This window comes from Oryx dammah, unplaced genomic scaffold, assembly GCF_014754425.2.
Source record: "Oryx dammah isolate SB20612 unplaced genomic scaffold, SCBI_Odam_1.1 HiC_scaffold_19, whole genome shotgun sequence".
NCBI classification, from domain to species: domain Eukaryota; kingdom Metazoa; phylum Chordata; class Mammalia; order Artiodactyla; family Bovidae; genus Oryx; species Oryx dammah.
In genome coordinates this window covers 71,151,106-71,168,693 of record NW_024070203.1, presented here as the reverse complement: position 1 = coordinate 71,168,693, position 17,588 = coordinate 71,151,106, and the positions used below count along the sequence as shown (strand labels likewise).

The following is a 17,588-nucleotide window of genomic DNA, read 5'->3' as shown; positions in this document are numbered from 1 at the left end:
CTTTATTCATTCAAATAACATTTGAATTTTGGTCTTATCACATTCTTTTATTGTATTAAGACCTTGAAATAATTTTTCTTCTGTTGAAACATTCAGATGGAATTTTCAATACAATCAATTGTATATTAACAATTCTTCATCATTAATTAATTAATAGTATATTAACAAAGGAAAAAAGAATTGTCTTGAAGAAGGGTCAAACTCTTCGGCAAGCAAACACTAGAACGTCAAATCTAGTTGTCTCCAGACTTTCATTTAGTCTCTTCAAAGAGCTGCTTTGGCAGGTCTTAGGACTATTAAAGATCACTCTGAAACAGGACATTGAACTCCAGAAGTTAGCACAGTGTTATGTAAATGACGCAAAGATGGCCTCTGTGTATTGACCCCTAGGTTGTTAATTTCTTCACAGCAGGCTAGCATTCATTAGTTCAAAAGCCCATCAACACCAAACTCAAATTTTTGTACATGCAATTGTTTTAGACCAAATAAGCATTTGTTTAGCCATTTAAAGCTTACTGGTTTTGCATACTCCACAAACAACTGAACCCAGCATCTGCTAGCAATAGATAGACAAAGTCCAGGGCTATTAAGTCCCTAAGCTCTTCTGCTGTTACCTAGGCACTCCCAGTTGTACTGCTGAGCAGTATCACCAGAGCACCATCTAGACATGCAAGCTCCCTCTCTGAGCCTTCTACTCCTGGAAGTCTTCTTATTCTCTTCTGCTTCTGGATGGTGGTCCCACCATAGCCTCTGGACACTCTCATGCTGTGAAGGACTTTCCCCACATGCAACCTTGTCAAAGTGTTGCCCAACTGAAGTATGTGTGTGGTGGTCACCTCATGATTGTATATTTTCTTGACTAGTCCCCAAATATCTTAAACCCCAACACATAGGTTCCTAAATAGTCCCTGGCCCCCCTGTGCCTTAAAATGCATAGACCATTGTTGTTTTGTGGTCCTGGAAACCATGACATGGTGTTTTCTGTCATGGTATACCTAAATGCCTAAGGATGACCGTGGATAATGGGATTTGAGGAGATTATATGAACTTTGCTACTTCTTCCAGAATCAACCTGTCATTACACGTTTACCATGTGATGTAGCTTGAGTGTGTTCACGCTCACTTTAAATGACAGGGTAAGGTAGCCTTCTAATAAAATTTGAGTATCTTCAACTTTAGAAATCATATTTTGTAATATCAGGTAATAATAGGTTGAGGCTTTAAGCTACTTGAAATAATGAAAATGATTTTGCTAGAATAGAATAGACTCGATGACATGTTTATATTTTTTACTTGTGCTCGAATTTGTACTCATAAGCAGTTTTCAATATGGAAAAACAGTACTTCCATAACTGCCCACATCAATGGACAATGGATTGATAGGATAGACATTTGTGACCATTATTTGATCATATTCATACCTTTCACTATTGCTTTTAACTTTGAATTTAGGCAATGGTATTCTTTATCATTTGCCAATTTAACCTTTGCATAAAGCAATACTTGAGTTTGAATTCAGGTTGCAAATATTTTATTCACATAGTGGTACATTTCCTTGCAATACATAACTGCTGTTCCATTGTGCATGCATGCTAAGTTGCTTCAGTTGTGTCCAACTCTGTGCAACCCCATGGACGGTAGCCCTCCAGGCTCCTCTGTCCATGGAATTTTCCAGGCAAGAATACTGGAATGGGTAGCCATTCCCTTTGCCAGGGGATCTTCCCAACCCAGGGATAGAACCCAGGTCTCCTGCATTGCAGGCAGATTCTTTATCATCTGAGCCACCAAGGAGGCCCCAACTGAATATCGTAATTTAGCCTCTTGTTGTTGTTCAGTTGCTAAGTCGTATCTGACTCTTTGTGACACCATGGACTGCAACACACCTGACTTCCCTGTCCTTTACTATCTCCTGAGCTTGCTCAAATTCATGTCCTTAGAGTCGGTGATGCTATCTAACCATCTCCTCCTCTATCACCCTTTTCTCCTTTTGCCTTCAGTCTTTCCCAGCATCAGGGCCTTTTCCAGTGAGTCAGCTCTTCACATCAGGTGGCAAAAATATTGGAGCTTCAACTTCAGCATCAGTCCTTTCAATGAATATTCAGGGTTGATTTCCTTTAGGATTTACTGGTTGGATCTTCTTGCAGTCCAAGGGAGTCTCAAGAGTCTTCTCCAGTACCACAATTTGAAAGCATCAAATGTTCTCAGAAAACTTACATTAACCTATGGGTGAGATAAAGCCAATTTTATAATAAAATGTTGACTACTTCAGGTAATTCACTAAATACTGTACTGAAAGTGAAAAAACAGAATGATTATATGGGTACAGAATGGTTGTAAGTGTATATAAGTTGCTTACCATTGTGATTGTGGGACTGACTTTTATAAAGCTGATAAAAAATTAAGTAGAAACTTTTAAAGTAGAGGCCCCTCTGTAGGGGAAAATTTTGTGATTAGATTTCCTGAAGTAGACTCAGAATGAGGAGATTCTATCCCATGTGAAAGCTCATTGTGGAACACTCTACATACACCAGTCAGTCTTTCTCACCAGTTACTGCAGTGATAACATACCGGGCCCAGGAAAAAGAACCATGGTAATAGAATGGATATTATTCTGTGCCCCAAAACATGGGCTTCCTTTCACCAATGATTAGCTAACAATGACATTAAGTAAGTACCCAGTTTACCAATATCAGGCCAAAGTTAAATCACCAGTAAGATGTTATTCCCTAGTAGATTACCTGGCCAGTGGTGGCCGATCAGCTACACTGGGCTCTCTCTATCATAAAGTTTGCAGAAATCACTCCTCATTAGAGAATAGACCTTTACCGTAAAGATAGATTTGACTTTTCAACAAACAAAATTTTTGCCCGCATCATCTCATCTATGGACATGATGATAGCCTTAACCATTAATATAATATTCCACTCAGCATAGTTTCTGATCAAGAAATTGCTTTTATAGAAAAAAAATGTAAATCAGTGAATTAATAACTAGAGGACTGGCCACTTTACCATGTATTCAAAAACCCAAAAGCAGCTGGACTAACAAAATTAGGAAGAAACATCAAAGAACTCATTTCAAAAGATAGATAAAATTCACAAAACTTTAGCTATATTTTTAAAAAAAGAATATTCAAATAAATAAAACCTGATATGAAAAAAGAAACTTTATAAGACACCACAGAAATAAAGGACCTTAAAGGACCACTATGAACTACAAACTGGATAACCTAGAAGAAACAGATAAATTCCTAGAAGTATACAGAGAGCAAAACTGACTCATGAGGAATAAGCCTTTTCTTTTATAATTGAAGTATAGTTGGTTTACAATGTTATGTTAGTTTCTTGTGTACAGCATATTGATTCAGTGTTCTTACAGATTATATTTCATTATAGGTTATTAAAAGATAAAGGGTAAAATTCCCTGTGTTGTAGAGTATACCCTTGTTGCTTATCTATTTTATATATAGTAGTTTGTCAATAACATACATCTAATTTGTCTCTCCTACCTTCCCTCTCCCTTTTGGTAACCACAATTTCTTTTTTAATATCTGTGAGTCTGTTATGTTTTGTATATATTTTAATTTGTATTTTTTTAATATTCCATTATAAAATGGATGTCATATGATATTTGTCTTTCTCTGACTTATTTCACTGAACACAATATTATCTAGGTCCATTTACATTGTTGCAAATGGCAGTATTTTATTCTTTTTCAGGACTAGGTAATATGCCATGATTGCTTCCATGTCTTAGCTATCATAAATACTGAGGCTATTAAACTTGGGGTACATGCATCTTTTTGAATTAGAGTTTTTGTTTTTCTCAGATGTTTACCCAAGTGAAAATACTGGATCATATAGTAGTTCTATTTTCAGTTTTTGAAGAAACCTCCTTACTATTTTCATAGTGGCTGAACTGATTTACACTCCTACAAACAGTGTGTGAAGATTCTCTTTTCTCCACATCTTCTCAACTTTTTTATTTGTAGATTTTTTTAATCATAGCTAGTCTAGACAGTTCAATAATAAATAAGGGCAATGAATCAGTAATAATTTGAAGAACAAACTTTCCAAGAAAAAAATTGTCCAGAACCAGATGGTTTCACTGATGAATTATACAAAACATTAAAGAAAAATAATGCAATCCTTCTCAAACTATTAAAAAAAAATGAAGAGGAGTGAACACTCCCAAATTTTTACAAAATGAACATTACCATGACACTAAAGACATATAAGGCACAAGAAAACTACAGACTAATATCCCTGATGAATATAAACACAAAAACTGTCACCTGTATATTAGCAAATTGAGTTAAACATAAATATTAAAAGGATCACATACCATAAGCAATTTGATTTTATCCTTGGGATTCAAGGATGGTATAACATACAAAAAAGTCATTAAATTCGATATACCACTTTAATAGAATGGAAGACAAAAGTCATGATAATCTCAATAGATGCAGAAAAAGATCTGAAAGTATTCAATATCCATTTGTAATAAAAGTTCTCAAAAAAGTTGGTATAGAAGTTATGTACTTCAATATAATAAAAGTTATATATGAGAAGCCCATGGTTAATATCATAAAACAGTACAAGGATGAAAGTGTTTCCTCTAAGAACAGAAACAAGATGGGTGTCCATTCTCACCACTCTTGTTTAGTATGGTACTAAAGTCCTAGTCAGAGTAATAAGGCAGGTTAAAAAAAAAATGAAAGTTATGCAAATCAGAAAGAAAGAAGTAATATAACTTTGTGTACTGATGACATTATATAGAAAATACTAAAGACTCCAATAACAACAACAAAAAGGTTATAGCTAATCAATAAATATGGGAAAGTTGCAGGTCTACAAAAATCAGTAGAGTTGTATACAGTACCAATTAATTCTATGAAAAAGAAATAAAACTATCTCATTTATAATAGTATCAGAAACAATAAATTACTAGGAGTAAATTTGAACAAGGAGGTGAAAAGACATATATGCTGAAAATTATGACATTGATGAAAGATTTTGAAGAAGACACAAATAAATGGAAAGGTATCCTATGTTCATGAATTGGAAAAATTAAAATGTTAAACTGTCCATACCCACCAAAACCATCTATGGATGCAATATAATCCCTATCAAGATTGCAAGGGCACTTTTTTTTACTGAAACAGAAAAAGTCATTCTAAAATTCATATGCAACCTCAAAAGACTCTAAATACCCAATGCAATCCTGTGAGGAAAGAACAAAACTGGATGTATCACAGGTACTGACTTTTAACTATTTTACAAAGCTAGAAAATCCCATGGACAGAGAAGCCTGGTGGGCTACAGTACAAGGGGTTGCAAAAGAGTCAGACAAAACTTAGAGCAAATCTGCCTGTTACTCCAGCTATCACTTGACTTCATACTTTTGCATTCCAGTTCCCTATGGCGAAAAGGACATCTTTTGGGGGTATTAGTTCTAGAAGGTCATGTAGGTCTTCATAGAACCATTCAACTTCAGCTTCTTCAGCATTACTGGTTGAGGCATAGACTTGGATTACTGTGATACTGAATGGTTTGCCTTGGAAACAAACAGAGATCATTCTGTCATTTTTGAGATTGCATCCAAGTATTCCATTTCAGACTCTTTTGTTGACTATTATGGCCACTCCATTTCTACTACTGTGGGCAGTAGTAGATATAATTGTCATCTGAGTTAAATTCGCCCATTCTAGTCCATTTTAGTTCACTGATTCCTAAAATGTCGACGTTCACTCTTTCCATCTCCTGTTTGACCACTTTCAATTTACTTGGATTCATGGACTGAACATTCCTATGGTTCCTATGCAATATTGTTCTTTACAGTATCAGACTTTACTTCCATCACCAGTCACATCCACAATGGAGTGTTGTTTTTGCTTTGGCTCTGCCTTTTCATTCTTTCTGGTATTATTTCTCTACTCTTCTCCAATAGCATATTCAGCACCTACTGACCTGGGGAGTTCATCTTTCAAGGTCATATCATTTTGCCTTTTCATACTGTTTATATTTAATTTTACTGGGCTCCAAAATCACTGCAGATGGTGACTGCAGCCATGAAATTAAGAGAGGCTTGCTCCATAGAAGAAAAGCTATGGCCAACCTAGACAGCATATTAAAAAGCAGACACATTACTTTGCCAACAAAGGTCCATCTAGTCAAGGCTATGATTTTTACAGTAGTCATGTATGGAGGTGAGAGTTGAACTATAAAGAAAGCTGAGTGCTGAATAATTGATACTTTTGAACTGTGATGTTGGAGAAGACTCTTGAGAGTCCCTTGGACTGCAAGGAGATCCAAGCAGTCCATCCTAAAGGAAATCAGTCCTGAATATTCATTGGAAGGACTGATGCTGAAGCTGAAACTCCAATACTTTGGCCACCTGATGTGAAGAACTGACTCATTGGAAAAGACCCTGATGCTGGGAAAGATTGAAGGTGGGAGGAGAAGGGAAGGACAGAGGATGAGGTAATTGGATGGTATCACTGACTCAATGGACATGAGTTTGAGCCAGCTTTGGGTGTTGGTAATGGACAGAGAGGCCTGACGTGCTGCAGTCCACAGGGTTGCAAAGAGTCAGACACGACTGAGCCACTGAATGGAACTGAAACAACAACATAGTGATCAAAACAGTATGATACAGACATAAAAATAGACACGTAGATCAATGGGAAAGACTCAGAAGTCCAGAAATAAGCCCTCACAGAGGGTCAACTAATGGCTTCCCCAGTGGCTCAGCAGGTCAAGAATTCTCCTGCAATGCAGGAGACACAGGAGCCACGGGTTTGATCTCTGGGTCAGGAAAATACCCCATAAAAGGATATGGCAATCCACTCCAGTATTCTTGACTGAAAAATCCCATGGACAGTGGAGCCTGTCAGGGTACAGTTCATGGGTTCACAAAGAGTCAGACACGACTGAGCAACTAAGTACAGCAACAACAAAGGGTCATTTAATATTCTACAAGGAAGCCAAGAATAGTCCATGAAGAGAAGCTAGTCTAGTCAATAAACAGTGTTGAGGAAACTGGAAAATCACACATGAAAGAATAAAATTGGACCCCTATATCACACCATACACAAAATTCAACTGAAAATGGATTAGAGGCTTAAATGTACAATGCTGCTGCTAAGTCACTTCAGTCGTGTCTGACTCTGAGCGACCCCATGGGCGGCAGCCCACCAGGCTCCCCCGTCCCTGGGATTCTCCAGGCAAGAACACTGGAGTGGGCTGCCATTTCCTTCTCCAATGAATGAAAGTGAAAAGGGAAAGGGAAGTTGTTCATTCGTGTCCGACTCTTAGCGACCCCATGGACTGCAGCCCACCAGGCTCCTCCGTCCATGGGATTTTCCAGGCAAGAGGACTGGAGTGGGGTGCCATTGCCTTCTCCGTAAATGTACAATACAAAGCTGTAAAACTACTAAAGGAAAACATAGAGCAATATTCCTGATTCCTGTTGGCAACAGTTTTTTAAATATGACCACAAAAGTACAAATAGCAAAAGCAAAATTAATAAATAGGACTTCATGAAACTAAAAAGCTTTTAACCAGCAAAGGAAACAATAAACAAAATGAAAAGGCAACCTATAGATGGCAACCTACAGAAAATATTTGCATACCACCTGTCTGATAAGGGGTAATATTGAAAATATATAACCAATTTAATTCAACAGCAAGAAGAAAATCCAATTAAAAAATGGGCAGAAGATTTGGATAAACATTCTTCCAAAGACTATACACAAATGGCCAACAGGTACATGAAAAGATTCTTAACATTACTAATTATCAGGAAACTGTAAATCCAAACCATAATGAGTTATCACCTGTTAGAATGGCTATCATCGAAAAGACAAATGATAACAAGAGTTGGTAAAGATGTGAAGAAAAGGGAATTCATATGCCCTGTTGATGGGAATGTAAATTGGTGAACCATTATGGAAAACAGTATGGAGTGTCCTCAAAAAATTAAAAATAGAACTAATATATTATCCAACAATTTCACTCCTGGGTATAACTCCAAAGTAAATGAAAGCACTATCTTGAAGAGATATCTGCAACTCATGTTTACTGTAGCTTTATTCATAATGGCCTAGATATGCAAACAACCTAAGTATACATTAACAGATGAATGGGTAAAGAAAGTGCAGAATATTTATATCATAATTCAACCATAAATAGAAGGAAATCCTGCCTTTTGTGACATGGCCCAGAAGGTCATTATGCTAAATGAAATGTCAGACACAGAGAAATACATGTTCTCATTTATATAAGGAACCTAAAAAGCACTAAACTCACAGAAACTAAGAGTAGAATGTTAGTTGCCAGGGGCTGGGGATGGGGGAAATGGGGAGCTGTTGATCAAATGGTAAGAATTTCTAGCTATGAGTAAGTTCAGGATACCTCCGGTATAGCATTACAGATTATAATTAATGAATCTAGTAATATTAACGTCTCAATAAGGCAGGGGAAAATAGAGGCTTATTTAGTAACAAGGAAGCACAGAATTATGAAAACAAAGACTCACTCCTAATGTTTATGTCTTTTCTCTTACATTTACTAAGAGGGCTGCTAATGGATCAGATGGAATAAAAAAGCCCTTGAAGAGGATCCTATTTGTCCAATGAGAAGGAAAAATAAGAGCACAGATAGGAAGAAAATACCTCTGTTGACACAGGTATATATTATGCTTTTCTTTATGGAAAAAGCATAAAGATTTAATGAAGCAGAAGATTTAACAAGGTGACAATTTTCCTTTTCCATGAGAATTCCTTAGGGGCTGATTTTTAAGAAAGGGAGGGATAAACATTCAGAAGGACAGATACACAACACCTTGTGTGTGGTTTTCACAAGGGAGGGAGTCATACAGTCATGTTTTTGAAATGCATATGTGAGTATGGGGAACTGGTAACAGGATGGCAGCTTTCAGATGTGGAACATGAGCTAGGACAGCTGGCTGGCAGTGAGTGGGCTGATATTTAACAACTGGAAAAAGAAGAATTATTTGGAAAGAGGTAGACTTCAAATTTTAAAAAGATTTTTATATAATTCGCTGCAGAAGATCTTTACTTCTCTAAATCAGTCAGAATGCAATTACTAAAATGGAAACCACATAGTTTTTTTTAATCAAAGATAATTTAATATAAGAAATTGGTTAATCAATTGGAGATTAACTTATGAGAAGTTAAGTATTGGTTAGTATCCCATGGACAAAGGAGCCTGGTGGGCTACAGTCCACGTGGTCGCAAAGAATTGGACACGACTGAAGCGACTTAGCATGCATGCACGCACATTGGTTAGTACTGGAAGACTGGCCATACAGAATGGAAACACAAAACAACACAGAGATAGTAATTACAGGAAGCAGCTACTAACCCCAGCTTTGCCCATTCGATAGAGAGGTGGTTGCGATGATCAGAACCTGCAACTCTAAAGGAGGGGCCCCAGAAATCTAACCGTAGCCTAAACCCAGACCTCTGAGGGATGAGTGCTACTTAGCTTGTGCGCACATCTTAGAATCAATGAGGTTGGTTCTGAGAATGGTAGAAGAATCTGAGAGCTGGAACAAACTGTTTCTAAAATAGGGAGAAGAGACATTGATGGGGTGACACTGATAGGAATAGCAAGTAAATAATAAGACATAAATTCTTTCTTCCCTTTCCTATATTTCAGCTTCCCCCTAGAGCCCAACTTTTGGCCAAACTTAACAGAGAGCCAGATGGCCAAGGAGAAATGTAATTTACAGAGTATCAGCTCCAGCATCACAAAGCCAACTAAAGAAGATGGGTTGAAGCTGAGAGAAAATTGCGTAATCACTAGCCCTCTCTCATTAAAAGACCTGTGGTAATGATAAATATTATTTTTCAGAGCTTCCTGGATTCAGACTTGTAGTTCCAAGTTCTGTTAATGATAAGATTGCTCTCAAGTTGGCCTAGCTATTAAAGCTTCAAGCATAGGTTAACATCTCTAAACCCTGTAGCCTTTACCTGGCCAAGGCATTAAAAAAAAATCCCTGAATACAGTATATTTAATACATATGATTAAGTGCCATTTTCCCCTCTCAGTGGTCTTACATAATTACTTACCTAGAAAACCATGAAATGAAAAGCAATGTGAGTTTCTCCTCCTAATAGACTTTTCCCTTCTCACAATGTTTGTGCTTCCTTCCCTGTAAAGCAACTCAATAAAATGCAAGAGGACCACAGATGTGTGGGTTTATAGTTGGTCCTCTGTCCCATATATCCTCCCAGATTTTATATCCAAATGTTTAAGGAAGCTACACATTCACTCAGAGAATTTCTTCTATGTCAGGGTCTGCCAGAATGCAATACAAGACATACCACTGGTAGTTGATAAGAATATTTTACTTAATGCCTAGATGGTACTTCAGCTTCACTCACCAGATGCTGACTGGAGCCTCTGCATTCACAATCCAGTCTCAGAAGGACTGTTAGAAGCCTCGGTGTACCTTATTTGACTCTGCTCTTCTGTCTATTCCCTCTCCCTGATATGTTTTAGGGACTCTGGCTTACATTCCTGCAGTCATTTCTTGGCCCATTATCATCCCTCAGCTCTCATTTTAGCAATCTTGCCTTAACTTTCTTTCTTTAATTCTCTCAGTGTCTCAACTTGGGCCTCAAGTGCTTCTTTATATTCCCATAAGCCCCATCATTTCATGGCAAATAGATGGGGAAACCATGGAAACAGTGAGAGACTTTATTTTGGGGGGCTCCAAAATCACTGCAGATGGTGATTACACCCATGAAATTAAAAGATGCTTGCTCCTTGGAAGAAGAGCTATGACAACCTAGACAGCTTATTAAAAAGCAGAGACACTACTTTGCCAATGGTTGTACCAATTGGTTTTTTACAAAAAAAAAAACCCCCATAGCTTTACCAAAGCTATGGTTTTTCCAGTAGTTGTATATGGATGTGAGAGGTGGACTATAAAGAAAGCTGAGCGTTGAAGAATTGATGCTTTTGAACTGTGATGTTGGAGAAGACTCTTGAGAGTCCCTTGGACTGCAAAGAGATCCAACCAGACCATCTTAAAAGAAATCAGTCCTGAATATTCATTGGAAGGGCTGATACTGAAGCTTAAACTCCAATACTTTGGCCACCTGATGCAAAGAACTGACTCATTAGAAAGGACCCTGATGCTGGGAAATACTGAAGGCAGGAGAAGAAGGAGATGACAGAAGATGAAATGGTTGAATGGTATCACCAACTCAATGGATATGAGTCTGAGTAAGCTCTGGGAATTGGTGATGGACAGGGAGGCCTGGCGTGCTGCAGTCCATGGGGTTGCAAAGAGTCAGACACAACTGAATGATTGTATTGAACTCAAGCTCCTATTTTTTCAAACATCAACCCTGCTTAAATTTTCATCCCCAGGGTCCCCTTTCTGCAGCCCACCCACTATTTCCATGTCAGTTCACACAGCTTCGAATTCCTCTCAGTTCAGAGTTCCTTCTTCAGTATCTGTGATAATAGTATCTGTGAGACTATTGGTACTGTGGTTTCAGAATCTCTCTATTGATTTCAGATTCACTGTCCTCCAATTTCCCCTCTTATTTTTCTTTATTCAGTTTTCCTTCCCAGCGTCTCCAGACATTTACTGTGTAGCCAAGGTCTAGCTGTTTCTTTCCTTCTCCTTGCTCTTACCATCTTCCTCTTTTCTTGAGTTCAGTCTTGGAACCAGGACAGCCAGACTCAGGCCACTTCTCTAGGTTCTATATTGACATCTCAAGCCTTACTTCTTTAGCTTGAAGAGTAGTTCTTTCATCTAGAGTTGTGATCCTTCCTACTTTCGTGCCCACATTTTTATTTTTCACTAAATTTATTTAAGAATAAAAAGGATCCTTGGAGAAGGAAATGGCAACCCACTCCAATATTCTTGCCTGCGAAATCTCATGGTCCGAGGAGCCTGGCAGACTATAGCCCATGGAGTTGCAGAGCCCATCATGGCTGAGCGACCAAATCAACACCAAAAGTGATCCTACTTAAAGAATATTATTAAATAAACCTGAAGTGATGGTGTACAAAAGGGTTTATGTTGGGAAATATTCTCCTGAAGGTCTTCAGATGATTAAAAGAATGAGTGGGTGGGTCTAGACTTCTCTAGACTCTAGAAGGCTCACTGGACTTCTCTAATGACGAACATGTTGTTTTCATGTTCTAAGTAAGATTCCATTTAAGAAAGCAATCTGTCATGGAATCCATGATCTTCAATGCTTGGATATGGTTATTGCTGCTATTCAATGATATTTATAATTTTCCTCAACTTACTTCCTGGGCAAGAGGAAGCCTGAAGTACTAAGTTAGAGCTAAAGTCTTGAGGGTATGTAGCAGACACAGTGAAGAGGCAAAAGAGTTTGGGAACAAGAGTTATTGCATAGACTGAACAGACCTAGGCAATCATAGTGGAGGCAAGGATCCAATATGGCAAACAGAAACACATTAACCAGGAAAAGCTTGTTGAATACCCAAGAATATAGAATAGAACAGGAAGGCTAAGGGTTCTGAAATAGGGTGTGACCTGAAGAGATAATGTGCAGTACTGAAGGGTAAGCATTACCAGTACTTTCTCTAGGCGGCTGCAGTTCCAACCTTCCTGCAGCTGGAGGAGTTGTTAGGAGTGTGGGGATCATGCCTCTAATGGTACCAACAATAGAAATGACCAAATTGCAACAATAGTAACTGCCAAAAGGAACAAAGCATTTAGGAAAACCACACCGAATATATGCCGCCTTTGTTACTTATAAATTATTTACTGAGTGAAACAGCTTTTTATTGTATTAAAGTTCCAGGGTGCTTAGCAGAAATGGAGAAAAATGGTGAGGTAAATGATATAATAGTAGCTTATGGTATTGTGATTCATGCAACACTGGGCATAAAGTGATTCTTCAGTGACTTCCTGAAAAATAACTGAAATGTTCAGTTGTTTAATAGTATTACAATGGAAATGCTGTGGAATTCAACAGCTGTCAACAGAGCTCTTATAAAATTTCACTCCCTTCTTCCATTTTCTCTTCTACCCCTATCCTCACTCAAATTGATAAATCTGGAATATTTTGATTTCTTCCTTCTCTCTATGGCCACCCAAGCATCAGGATTTTATTTCAGAGAACTAATGCTTTCACCTTTAGGTTATTATCAAAAATTCCTTTTGAGTATGGTGCTATCAACCCACGTTAGTAATTATACATTTAAAGTAATTATATATTTATAACAAAGTTTATTGACCACCATCTTTCTTCTCATTTTTTCCTATTGTGAAGTTTTGGTTTTGGTGGTTTATTATTTGTCTTGTTCAGGCACTTTCATCTTTATTTTCTCCGGAAAGCACATATAAAAAATATACTGAGATCTCTGCATTTTTACACATATCTTTCACTATTATAGTTAATAGTTTGATTGAGTTCAGTCATTTCTCTTAGTAGTTGAGCTCAGTTCAGTTCAGTCACTCAATCGTGTCTGACTCTTTGTGACCTCATGATCTGCAGCACGCTAGGCCTCCCTGTCCATCACCAACTCCCCAAATTTGCTCAAACTCATGTCCATTGAGTCAGTGATGCATCCAACCATCTCATCCTCTGTTGTCCCCTTCTCCTCCTGCCTTCAATCTTTCCCACCATCAGGGTCTTTTCAAATGAGTCAGTTCTTCACATCAGTAGCCAAAGTATTGGAGTTTGAGCTTCAGCATCAGTCCTTCCAATGAACACCCAGGACTGATCTTCAGAATGGACTCGTTGGATCTCCTTGCAGTCCAAGGGACTCTCAAGAGTCTTCTCCAACACCACAGTTCAAAAGCATCAATTCTTCAGTGCTCAGCTTTCTTTACAGTCCACCTCTCACATCCATACATGACCTCTGGAAAAACCATAGCTTTGACTAGATAGACCTTTGTTGGCAAAGTAATGTCACTTCTTTTTAATATGCTGTCTAGGTTGATCATAACTTTTATTCCAAGGAGTAAGTTTCTTTTAATTTCATGGCTGCAGTCACCATCTGCAGTGATTTTGGAGTCCCCTTCAAAAAACAGTCTCTCACTGTTTCCACTGTCTCCCCATCTATTTCCCATGAAGTGACGGGACTGGATGCCATGATCTTAGCTTTCTGAATGTTGAGTTTAAAGCCAACTTTTTCACTCTCCTCTTTCACTATCATCAAGAGGCTCTTTAGTTCTTATTCACTATTTGCCATAAGTGTGGTGTCATCTGCATATCTGAGATTATTGATATTTCTCTCCACTATCTTGATTCCAGCTTGTGCTTCAGCCAGTCCAGCGTTTCTCATGATGTACTCTGCATGTAAGCTAAATAAGCAGGGTGACAATATACAGCCTTGAAGTACTCCTTTGCAGATTTGGAACCAGTCTGTTGTTCCATGTCCAGTTCTAACTGTTGCCTCTTGACTGCATATAGATTTCTCAGGAGGCCGGTGATTTCTCAGGTGGTCTGGTATTCCCATCTCTTTAAGAATTTCCCACAGTTTGTTGTGATCCACATAGTCAAAGACTTTGGCATAGTCAATAAAGCAGAAGTAGATGTTTTTCTGGAACTCTCTCACTTTTTCAGTAATTCAACAGATGTTGGCAATTTGATCTCTGGTTCCTCTGCTTTTTCTAAATCCAGTTTGAACATCTGGAAGTTCATGGTTCACATACTGTTGAAGCCTGGCTTGGAGAATTTTGAGCATTAATTTGCTAGTGTGTAAGATGAGTGCAATTGTGTGGTAGTTTGAGCATTCTGGCATTGCCTTTCTTAGCAGAGCCTTTCTTTGGGATTGGAATGAAAACTGACCTTTTCCAGTCCTGTGGCCACTGCTGAGTTTTCCAAATTTGCTGGCATATTGAGTGCAGCACTTTCACAGCATTATCTTAGTAGTAGGAGATTCTATTCCACTGTCTTCTAACTTCAAATGTTGCAGAAGAAAAGCCTGATGCTTTTCATTTATAGATTACTTGCTATTTGCAGGATGTTCTCCATTTCTTGGATTTCAAAATTATTTCCAGGATATATATGTGTTTTATTTTTCATATAATATGCCTAAAACACTGTAAATAATACCCTTTTCTCTTGTCCTTTTAAACAATCTTCCTTTTGAGGTTCGAGATCATTAATTTTACAATCAACAGTGATCACTCTTTCCTCTGTGGCTGAGTTGCTAAGTTATGTCCAACTCTTTGTGACCCCATGGGCTGCAGCTCACCAGGCTTCCCTGTCCTTCACTATCTCCCAGAGTTTGCTCAAGCTTCTGTCCATTGAGTCAATGATGCCATCAGATAATCTCACCTCTGTCACTACCTCCTCCTCCTCCCCTCAATCTTTCCCAGGATCATGATCTTTTCCACTGAGTCTTTTCTTAAATTTATAGTGGGAAATTAAGAATTAATTTTAAAAAATACAGAATTTCCTGCCTCTGGGCTTAAATTATTACAATAAATTCTCAACATTGTTAGAGCAATTTTTCTTAAATCTTTACACTTTAAAAATTGGTTTTGTCTCTTTCTCACTCAGATTCCTTAGGTGGCTTCTCAGTACTTTAAAAACAATATCCAAACTCCATAACACAGCTCACAAATCTATGCATGACTTAATCTTTTCAAGTTAGTCTTTCTCTGATCTCCCAATCCATATGGTTCAGTCACAGTAAGTGTCCTTTCTTCATTTCCCTGACTTTATCAATATATCACATCATTACCTTCAGACCATTGTATATGCTACTCTTTCTGCCTTAGATGCTTTCTTTTTGCCTTAAAACTTTCACTGGTATCTCATGTCATGTTAAGTACTAAGGCTTTGAGGAAATCTTCCTGGCCTAGTACGTCCAATGTAGATTTATCCTTGCATGTCTTTAATCTCACATATTTCCCTGGTCATATACTTAACTTTGCATGTGATGGGAGTATTTTCTACAACGAATTAACATTTTTATTAATATTTTTATTGATGTAGTAGCCTCTCTACTAGACTGTAAATTCTGAGAGAGAAGGATTCAGTTTTATTTCTCTTTCAACAGCTTATATGCAAGCAATAAACACACTCGGGCTAACTTAACTCTCAAAATATTTGTTAAAAGGTCATGGATTAGCCCACAATATCAAAAGAAAAACTGAGGAATCATTTTTTTAAAATGAAGGTAATGTAATAATTACTGTGAGCTAGAAAGCAGGATGAACAACTGAGTAAGACCATACCACAAAGAAAAATTAGTGCTACTTTCTATCCTTGTATCACTCTGCTCATGATTCAGATTCTCATGGGAGAATCCTATTAAACTAATTTGGGCACATCTAAGGCTTATGGTGGGAAATATGTAGTTTCCCAGACAAAATAAGAATGTTGCCATCAATGAAAGGAATGGATGCAGAATAAGCAAAAACAACAGAGGTCTGCTAAAAAAGTATTCACTCAAAGCTATAAATATTTGTAGAATGAACAGACATCTGAAGTAGACTAAACTTAGTGAAGTTTACCACTGTAAAAACCATAACAGAATATTTGGAATTATTCAAGCCATATTACTGAAGTATGACTGAAATGTAAAGAGTAGTACATATTTATTGTATACAACTCTAGGAATTTTGAGTAAGTATACACCTGTGAAACCATCATCACCATCAAGAACAGAGATATATCTTCTGGGCATTAGACATGATTTTATAAAATAATGGTCATAACTGTTATGCAAATGTTTGCACATTTCTCAAACTTTTCTCGCACTTGCAACAAAAACATTGTCAAACAGAATCTGACTTGATACCCCCATATATTTTATAGAAAAAAAATGGAATATGGGATTCTGATTGAAGCTGGACTGCAAAAATCCAGGACCTTTGGTCCTCGGGTTCCCCTTTGCTCAAGTTTTCTGGCCCCTCCTCACTCTCATCCTATTAGCATTTGAACAGGACTAGGCAGATAACTGGGCTTCCCAGGCAGTGCTAGTCCTAAAAAAAAAACCCACCTGCCAGTGCATGAGACAGAAGAGACCCGGTTTCTATTTCTAGGTCTGGAAGAGCCCCTGGAAAAGGACATGCAACCATTCTAGTACTCTTGCCTGGAGAATCCCATGGACAGAGGAACCTGGCGGGCTATAGTTCATGGGGTTGCAAAAAATCATACATGACTAAAGCGACTTAGCACGCATGTAGGCAGATAATTGTGTGCCCTGCTGAACAAAGGTCTTACTACAAAGAGCACTGGATTAAAACCACTGGCCTAGATGAGAGGGAATCTACCTAGAGGGCAGTACCACTGTATGAAAATAGGAAACCCTAAGACCTAATTTTCTTATCTGTGAACTGAGAAGGGCTTTCCACAAAAGAGCAGGGAAATAGAAATGCTTTTAAATTGTGTGGTAGGTTTCCAAATGTTTGATTGCTTTCTTAAACTGCCAGACATTTTAATCTGTGAATTCAATTATTTATTAATAATACTAAGCTTATCTTATGTGTGGTAACTTTCTAAATATCCTACACATAGCATCTAACTACTCCATCCATGGGATTTTCCAGGCAAGAGTACTGGAGTGGGGTGCTATTGCCTTCTCCGATAGGATCTAGAGATATAGGTTA

The 17,588-nt window shown here is 37.8% G+C and overlaps 1 long non-coding RNA gene across 1 annotated transcript in view; it reads right to left on the bottom strand.

Annotated features, from left to right (window-relative positions):
- Window positions 1-2,140: 2,140 nt before the first annotated feature.
- Window positions 2,141-17,588, bottom strand: part of LOC120878952 — a 68,698-nt gene continuing 53,250 nt past the window's right edge. Inside the window, exon 4 of the long non-coding RNA XR_005724675.1 lies at window positions 2,141-2,220. This is a non-coding gene — a long non-coding RNA (uncharacterized LOC120878952). The remainder of the gene's footprint in view (window positions 2,221-17,588) is intronic.